A 9559-nucleotide genomic window follows, 5' to 3' on the forward strand; every position below is an offset into this window, starting at 1 on the left:
TTATATGGAAAATTTGTGTCTTGCGATGGTCTTTGCGACTAAAAAGTTCAAGCACTACATCCTTTATGAGAAGGTTGTCCTTTATAAGAAGGGGGAAGGGCTACGACTACTGATGAATAAGCTACAACTGCCCAACCGTTTGGCAAAGTGGTTAATCACTTTGCAGGAGTTTGACTATGAGGTTAAGAGCAAGCCACCCAGGTTATAAGGTATCATAGAGTGCCTTGTGGACTTTGGGGAGCCAAAGGAAGCTCTGGCTGAAGGCAATGACTGGGACTCATTGTTCAAGATTGACACAGCATCTATTTCCTCCTGGTATGCAGCGATAATGCATTATTTATCGACGGGAGAGACTGGAGCTGGTCTATCGATGTTAGAAAATTGAAAGATTAAGCAGCAGGCTTTAAAATTCACAATAATTGCAGGCACATTATATCGGCAAGGGGTAGACAATATCTACCGCCGATGCGTAATGCCTGACGAGATCCCTTTCATCTTAGAAGAATGCCATGACTCTGCTTGTGGAGGTCATTTTGCTAGGCGGCTAACTATGCAAAATCCTTGAGGGTAGGATAAATGGTGGCTGGCTATCTTCCAGGATGCATTCAAGTATGTTAAAAGATGCGACATTTGCCAACGACATGATAGCCAAGAGAATAGGAAGTGACCACTCACTCCTATTATGGTGATCCTTCCATTCAAGAAGTGGGGGATCGAGTTTGTGGGCCCTATTACTCCATCGTCCACTGCACAGAAAATATATATTATTGTAGTGACTGATTATTTTACTAAGTGGTCGGAAGCACGTGCAACACGAAAATACGATGCAAAGGAAATCGCCAGTTTCTTATTAGAGCAAATAGTATGTCGATTTGGTCCGCCAAAAGAAATAGTATCAGACTGGGGGACACATTTTCTGAACAAAGTGATAAAAAGCCTGACTGAGGCTTGGCACATCAAGCATAATAAAACAACCCCCTATAACCCACAAGCCAATGGGCAGGTCGAGAGTACCAACAAGCAGCTTGTGCGCATTCTGTCTAAGGTAGTATCAGAAAAGAGATTAGAACAAAAAGTTGTACATGGCAATGTGGGCATATAATACGACGTTCAAACAAGCTATTGGTCATACCCCATTCAAGCTAGTATATGGAGAGGAGTGCGTCCTACCTCTAGAGATTGAGTTTTCGATGATAAGATTCGCAATCAATCATTCTTTGGGTGACAGGGATGCCCTCTTAGAGCGCTTTACGACTCTGGCACACCTCAATGAGATTAGATTGCAGAGCTTGCTACATCAAGAGGTGACCAAGCATTGGATGAAGCATCTCCATGACCTAAAAGCAAAGAAATACACTTTTAAGAAAGGACAGCTAGTGTTGTACTATGATGCACGTAGAGAATTATTTCCAAGAAAGCTGGAGCCCAAATGGGACGATCCTTATAGGATTGTCAGGATCGAGAAGAATAAATCCACAGCATTATTGGCAGATCTTGAGGGTGTCGAGTTTAAGAATAAGATTAATCTTAATAAGATTAAACCTTATTATTTTTTACTACGCTAGTGACATAAGTGCCTTGCAGGTCTATGCGCGATTGATCAGACAACTGCAAGGAAACAGCGATAGAGGTTGATGGGTCGACTGATCCCTTATTTGGAGCACCCATACTTAGAGCAGCGATATCATCAGGGAAAGCTCATCTAGTGGAGTAAAGGCTATAAAGTGACTGAGCAAGACGACGGGATATTCGTTTGGGAGATTAAGGTCTTCTATCATCATTATTTGCAGATTTTGACGAGTGTCCCTGTAGTCTTTAATGATGAAGGTGGGATGGATCAGTTCATCCTCTCAATATGTTGAATTTTGACTATCATAATTACAAATAGGGGAGTTTTGGATGGCTGGCTGTGTAAACCCATTATGGATGTACACATTATATTTTGATGGGGCGTCCAAGGGCCCTAATAAAAAAGGGAGTGTTGGAGTAGTTATCCGAGATTCCTAATCTAGAGTTACAATGAAATTAGCTACTTATCTTGGGGTAGGATTCTCTAACAACATGGCTGGTGTGCAGATCGGTCGCAGTATGCTCACGTAGTGAATCCCGGAAGGTCCCCAAGAACAATGAACTCTACCTTTTTGCACAAAAAACAATGTAAAAGCATGAACGACAAGAAGCAAGAGACCAATTGGGTTCAATCTCCCCCCATGCCTTGTGTGAGCGCTTCACAAAGCATGTATTTTATGTATATTTCCATCTTCATGCTCAATAATAGCCCAATTTACAAAAATATGACAAGCTTTTAGCTTTTGAGTTTGCTTTCTACAAAAATAGGAAATAAAGCTAATGGAGGGTGCCCATAGAGTCTGGCATGCCCAACACAATGTCCAAATAGAAATAACATATCCGTGCGCATAGGCGCATACAAAATAATAATCAATAATCCATGCCTCAATAGACATAACAAAATATAGGCGTGGCACCTATCAAAATATAATCCAAAGGTCGAATACTCGCTAGACTCCAATGCTTTCCTCCGCCACTGCTGCTATCTCTACACATCAACTGAAGCATTCACAATCGTTAGTAAAATAATACAATTAAACCGACAAAAGTGAATACCTAGCAGTCTTCAGCTACATAAATAAATCAACTGGTTAGAAATAAATCCTAACCTTAATTTATTACGAGTGCGCACTCTAAACTCATAAACGTTTATTAATTTAATATGCATTTTGCGGAATCACCCGCTATGGAATCACCCATGTACACACTAAATTAATGAAACGCCCGAAAAGGACAGCAGGCGTCCCCATCAACTTCTCACACAAAGAATCCTCTTTGTGTATGAGCCCGAGTCATCTAAGTTTACGGAATCCACCGTAAAACCTCACGGAATCCACCGTGGCACGGAATCCACCGTGGAATATACCTCCTGGCATCATACCCCCGGGGTGGAATAGCAATTGACCTCAATTGCTATTAGCTCAATGTGGAGCTAACAGAGTGGGGAAAGCATTTAAGTCTCTAGCGTGCATCCATTGTGCTTCCTCTACAGGATGGTTCTTAAATTTTACTAGATATCTAGAATACCTTCGGCCAGTTCTAGTGGTCATATAGTCAGTGTCTATGATGGCTTCTGGTTCAAGTATTTCAGTCTCTTCCTCTAGTAAAGGTGGGTTTTCATAAACAGGGTGGATAGGTAATTGGCCTCTAAATGGTCTCAATAAACTAATGTGAAATGTATTGTGAATTTTCCAATGAGATGGTAATTCTAATTTGAATGCATTATCATTAATCTTATGAATGATTCTAAATGGTCCATAGAATCTAGGAGCTAATTTGACAACTGGATGTCTATCTACAGTTTGCAGTCTACGTTTTTCTATTCTCAGCCAAACATAATCATCGACTTTGAAATTCATGGCTTGTCTTTTCTTGTTGGCTTGTTTGGTATATGATTGCTGGGCTTTAGCAATCATATCCTTAACCTCATCAAAAATACTGTTATGCATACTAGCAATATCATCAGCACTCTGAATTCGATTAGACAAAGATGCAACAGGTGTAGACAATCTATATCCATAAATGACTTCAAAAGGTGCTTTCTTTGTAGATGTGTGCGGTGTATTGTTGTATGCAAACTGTAATAAATGCAAATGAGTATCCCATGTCTGAGGTTTAGAGATAGTATATGCACGTAAAAGATCTAAAATGGTGCTGTTTGTGGCTTCTGTTTGTCCATTTGTTTCTGGATGAAATGCAGATGAGAAATCAATCTTTGTGCCTAGATTTGCAAACAGTGTAATCCAAAAATTGTTACAAAATCTAGAATCACGATCTGAAATAATCACTTTTGGCAATCCATGGTTAGTAAAAACAGTTTTCAAAAATAATTGTGCTGCTTGTGATGCTATTAAAGTTTTCTTACATGGAATGAAATATGCTTGCTTACTAAATCTATCTACAACAGTCCAAATCATATCATGGTTAGATTTAGTATTTGATAAACCAGTAATGAAATCCATAGAAATATGTTCCCAAGGTTTAGATGGAATAGACAAAGGCATTAGTAATCCATACTGTTTTCCATGATGTCTTTTTACTCTTTGACAAATCAAACATTCAGAAACGAAATTAGATACATCTGCATCCATATGCGGCCAATAAAAATCTTCAGTTAACATGTGTAATGTAGATATGATACCTCTATGACCTTGATATGGGGGACAATGAATTTCATTCAAAACAAAAGATCGGAATGGAATAGTAACACAGAGTCTCTTTTCATAAAACATAAATCCATCATTATATGACAATGAATCAACAGGAATGAAATTATTTTGAACTAATTTTTGCCAATCAAAATGAAAAGTAATATCCTGGTGATATGTATCTTTCATAGCAATCAAAGAATCAAAAGATATGACAGAAATATTATGAATTGCAGGTCTTCTACTCAATGCATCAGCAACTACATTTTCTTTTCCAGGTTGGTATTGAATGATGGGATGAAAACTTTGAATGAAGGAAGCCCATTTGATATGACGGTCAGAAATTTGGGGTTGGCTAAGTAAATGTCTAATGCTTTGCTGGTCGGTCTTTATCATGAATTCTGAACCCATTAAGTAGTGCTTCCACTGTCTTAATGCTTGTACAACTGCTAATAATTCTTTGTCATAGGTGGAATATTTCAGCTCAGAGGATTTCAGCTTAGAACTAGAATATGCTATTGGATGATTGTCTTGCATTAGTACGGCTCCTATTCCTGATCCGCTAGCATCAGTCATAACTAGAAAGAATGGTCTATTAAAGTCAGGCAACTGTAGAACAGGGGCATTGGTTAATGCACGTTTCAGTAAGTCAAAGGATTTCTGCTGAGTTTCAGTCCATTGATAAACAATTCCTTTCTTAAGAAGTTTGGTTAATGATAAAGCAAGTAATGAAAAATTACGTACAAACTTCCTATAGAAACTAGCAAGACCAAGGAATGAGCGTAACTCATGCAAGTTTTTAGGAACAGGCCAATGCAATATTGCATCAATTTTCTTAGGATCAACTTTAATTCCTTCAGATGATACAATATGACCTAAATACTCAATTTCTGTCTTAAAGAATTCACTCTTTTCAGGATTTACAAACAATTGATTTTCTTTCAGTAATTGAAAAACTAATGATAAATGCTCATAATGCTCTTTTTCACTTTGACTAAACACCAAAATATCATCAAAGAAAACAATCACACAGTACTGATATTTCAAAAAGATACGGTTCATCATTCTACTGAAAGTGGCAGGTGCATTAGTCAATCCGAATGGCATGTCAAGATTGTGGGAGAGAAGGAAGGAGTCTCACTTGTAGCTTTCTTGCTTGCACAATGGGGGAATACACAAAGGGTGGAGGCTGAAAACAGTTTTCCTCTTCTTAGTTGTGTAAGCCAAAAAGAACTCTAGTACAAAGAAATAGAAGAACCCTAGATATGGGTCTCAAACCAAACTCAACTAACTAAGGTGGCATACTAACCAAGCCACGAACTAGAGTAGATAAGGATAGCTATCATGTAGCTATTATTCATGGGCGGTATACCAACCGCATCTGCAACTAACACGTCGGTGACATAAATGCACAACGGTCACCTTGGCATATCACGAGTGGAGCTCGATATCTCAACACTCCCCCTCGAGCTCAATCCCAATTCCTGTACACCAAGCAGGTCTCTGAACTTGCGCAGCTTCTCTGCACCCAATGCCTTCGTGAATATGTCAGCTACCTGATCCTCTGTGCTGACATAAACTAGATCAATAAGACCTAGTAAAACCCTCTCTCGCACATAGTGATAATGCACCTCAATGTGCTTTGTTCTAGCATGATAGACTGGGTTATTTGCCAAGTGTATACTACTCATGTTGTCACAATAAATGACAACTGGCCTATCTGTAGACTGATGCATATCATAAAGTAGCTTATGCAACCAAGCTACCTCACATGCAGCCATTGCTGCACCCCTGTACTCAGCCTCTGTGCTCGACAAGGCAACTGTAGGCTGTTTCTTGCTGCTCCAAGTGACTGCAACACTCCCAAAAGAGAACACATATCCACTGGTAGATCGTCTATCAGAAATACTACCAGCCCAATCAGCATCAGTGTATCCATGCAGCTGTATCTGAACCCCAGTCTCATAAAATAGTCCATACTGCAATGTGGACTTCACATACCTGAGTATGCGTCTAGCCGCATCCAAATGCGGTTTCCTTGGAGCTTGCATAAACTGACTTACCAATCCAACAACATAGCTCAAATCTGGCCTGGTAATAGTCATATAAATCAAGCTTCCTACTATGCGTCTGTACATAGTAGGGTCTTCCAGAAGCTCACCTGCATCTGCGCTCAGCTTCACATTCTGCTCCAAAGGAACTGAAATAGGCTTACAGCCTGTCATCCCATATTTGGACAGCATGTCCAATCCATACTGCCTCTGCAAGAGCTGTATCCCACTTGGTGATCTAATCACCTCAATGCCCAAGAAATAACGCAGCTCTCCCAAATCCTTCATCTCAAACTTCTGCTTCAATAGCATTTTCACATGAAGGATATCTTCATCACTGTCACCTGTCATAATCAAATCATCAACATAAATGACAAGTAGCATAATACCTTTCTCTGTTTTTCTCACATAAAGTGAGAAATCTGCCTTGGAAATCTGAAAGCCAATAGTGACAAGATAATGTCCTATCTTGTCAGACCATGCTCTAGGTGCTTGCTTCAAGCCATACAAGGCTTTCTTCAACCTGCAAACAAACTCAGGATGAACAGCATGCACATAACCTGGTGGCTGCTCCATATAGACCTCTTCTTGCAAATCACCATGCAAGAAGGCATTCTTTACATCCATCTGATGTAAAGACCATCCCTTTGATGCAGCCATAGCAATGACTGCTCTTACGGTTGCCATCCTTGCAACCGGACTGAATGTTTCTTCATAGTCAATGCCATATGTTTGTGCATACCCCTTGACTACTAATCTTGCCTTGTATCTGTTCACAGAACCATCTGCATTGTGCTTCACCTTATAAACCCACTTACAGCCAATTGCATTTTTACCTTTAGGCAAAGGTACCAATTCCCATGTAGCATTTGCTTCCAAGGCATCCATTTCTTCATCCATGGCTTTCTCCCATTTTTCTTTTCCCATGGCTTCCTCAAAAGAAGTGGGTTCTGGTTCCTGTATCACTTTGACCATATATGCATAGTGAATGGCTGTAAATCCATCATATTTCAGCCTATCCACAGGATACCTAGCTCTTGTAGACCTGCGCAAAGTAGGTTCACTCCCAGGTGCTCTCAAAACATCCCTGGTCTTCCTTACTCCAGGTGTAACAATAGAAGGAATACCCAACTCATCATCAATGCTCTGTTCTGAGCCACTGGATTCACCATCCACATAAGAGTGACCTGCATTCACATCAAACATGGGCTGATCAACCTTCTCTTTTCCTTTTCGTGATACCTGCATACCACTATCTGCATTGCTTTGAGAAGATTCTCCTGATCTCAATCTGCCTGTCCATGGCGAAGAATGTGAACCACTGCTAGAGGACGCTCCAGGTCCACTAATATTTTGTGACTGCTGCTGTGAATTCTGTGCAGCATTACCATTTTGTGCATCTACATCATCAATCACATTTACTGGTTTATACCAGCTACTCATCTCATCAAAAACAACATCTCTGCTCACTGTAAACTTACGAGTAGAAGGGTTATAGCATCTATACCCTTTTTGCTGCAGAGAGTAACCAATAAAGATGCACTTCTCAGCTTTTGGATCCAACTTGGATCTCAACTCATCTTGCACATGTACATAGGCAATGCAACCAAAAATTTTCAAATGAGAAATATCTGGTTTCCTACCAGTATACCTCTCCTCTGGAGTCATTCCATGTATTGCTGCAGTGGGAGTCCTGTTCATTATGTAGACTGCTGTAGCAACTGCTTCAGCCCAATAAAAATCTGGCAGGTCTTTTTCATTGAGCATGGCACGAGACACCTCTCCAATATGTCTGTTTTTTCTTTCTGCAATTCCATTTTGTTGTGGGGTATGACTGCATGAATATTGCTGCTTTATGCCATGCTCCTGCAGGAACCTTGCAAACTCATTTGAGAGGTACTCTCCCCCTCCATCTAACCTTAGGCATTTTATCTGCAGGCCTGTTTCTTTTTCAACCATAGCTTTAAGAGTTTTGAAATGCCCAAAAACTTCACTTTTCTTTTTCATAAAATACACCCAAACTTTTCTTCTATAGTCATCAATAAAACTGACAAAATAATGACAACCTACAAGAGATGCAGCTTTAGTAGTCCACACATCAGAGTGGATTAATTCCAATGGCTTCTCACTCTCTTGAACATGTCTAGGAAATGGTTTCCTTGCCTGTTTTCCAAACTGACAGGCTTCACATACTTTATGCATTTCTGCAACCTTGAATTTAGGCAATCCTGCAACAATATTTTGGGCTTGCATTGATTTAAGTCGCTGTACATTAACATGACCAATGCGTTTATGCCAGATATCAATATCTGCAACTACACCGGTCCCATGTGCAAACATTGCTGCACTCAATTCAGACATGTCTGCATCCAATGTAAACATTCTGCCCTTCTTCTTTCCTTTTGCTATCAAGCGACCTTTATTTTTCATATCCTCAACAAAGCATCCATGAGGATTAAATCTGACCTGCAAGCCCTGCTCAACCATTTGACCAACTGAAACCAGATTCTTGGTGATATTCGGGACATGAAATACATCGGACAGGTATTTCTTTTTCCCATCCTGCATAGACAAAGGAATTTTTCCAATCTGCACAATCGGATGTGCAGTATCATCACCAGTCTCCACAAATCCTGGTTTTTCCATTTTCCTTGCATCCTCCATCCATTCTGCATGACCTGTCATGTGGTTTGACGCACCTGAGTCAACATACCATACATCGTTGCTTTCTTCTGCACTTGTCGCAGAATTGTTCATGTGCTCCACCATAAACAGATGCTCATTTCTGTCATCACCCTGTCTACTAGAGGATGCATAATTTCCTTGTTGCAGTTTTCCATTCATGATGTCATTCTGCTTTTTATAGCAGTCTTTAGCCGTATGACCCATTTTACCACAGTAGTAGCATTCGACATTACTGTTTGCATTTTGGCCTCTTTGCCATCCACCACGACCTCTTTGGCTCCCCCTACCTCTAGAGTTACCACGTCCTCCTCCATAGGACTGGTTTTCTTGAGTTTGCTACATATTCTGATTTCTGCCACGGCCTCCAAATCGGCCTCCTCTACCTCTGCCTCTACCTCTTCCAGCATTTGAGTAGAAGACAGCTTCTTTTGAAGTTCCTCCTGAAGAAGATGCACCACCATTTCTCTGCTCCTCAGAAATTAGAAGAGCAATCAACTCCTCAAAATCAGGAAATCTTTCACGGACGGAAATGGATGTTCGGAACTGTGCATAATCCTTTCCTAGACCATTCAAGGTCACGGAAACTAAATCATCATCTTCCACTGG

The sequence above is a fragment of the Lygodium microphyllum genome, chromosome 2, assembly GCF_053477565.2.
Source record: "Lygodium microphyllum isolate KBCC chromosome 2, Lygodium_microphyllum_v1.1.10, whole genome shotgun sequence".
NCBI classification, from domain to species: domain Eukaryota; kingdom Viridiplantae; phylum Streptophyta; class Polypodiopsida; order Schizaeales; family Lygodiaceae; genus Lygodium; species Lygodium microphyllum.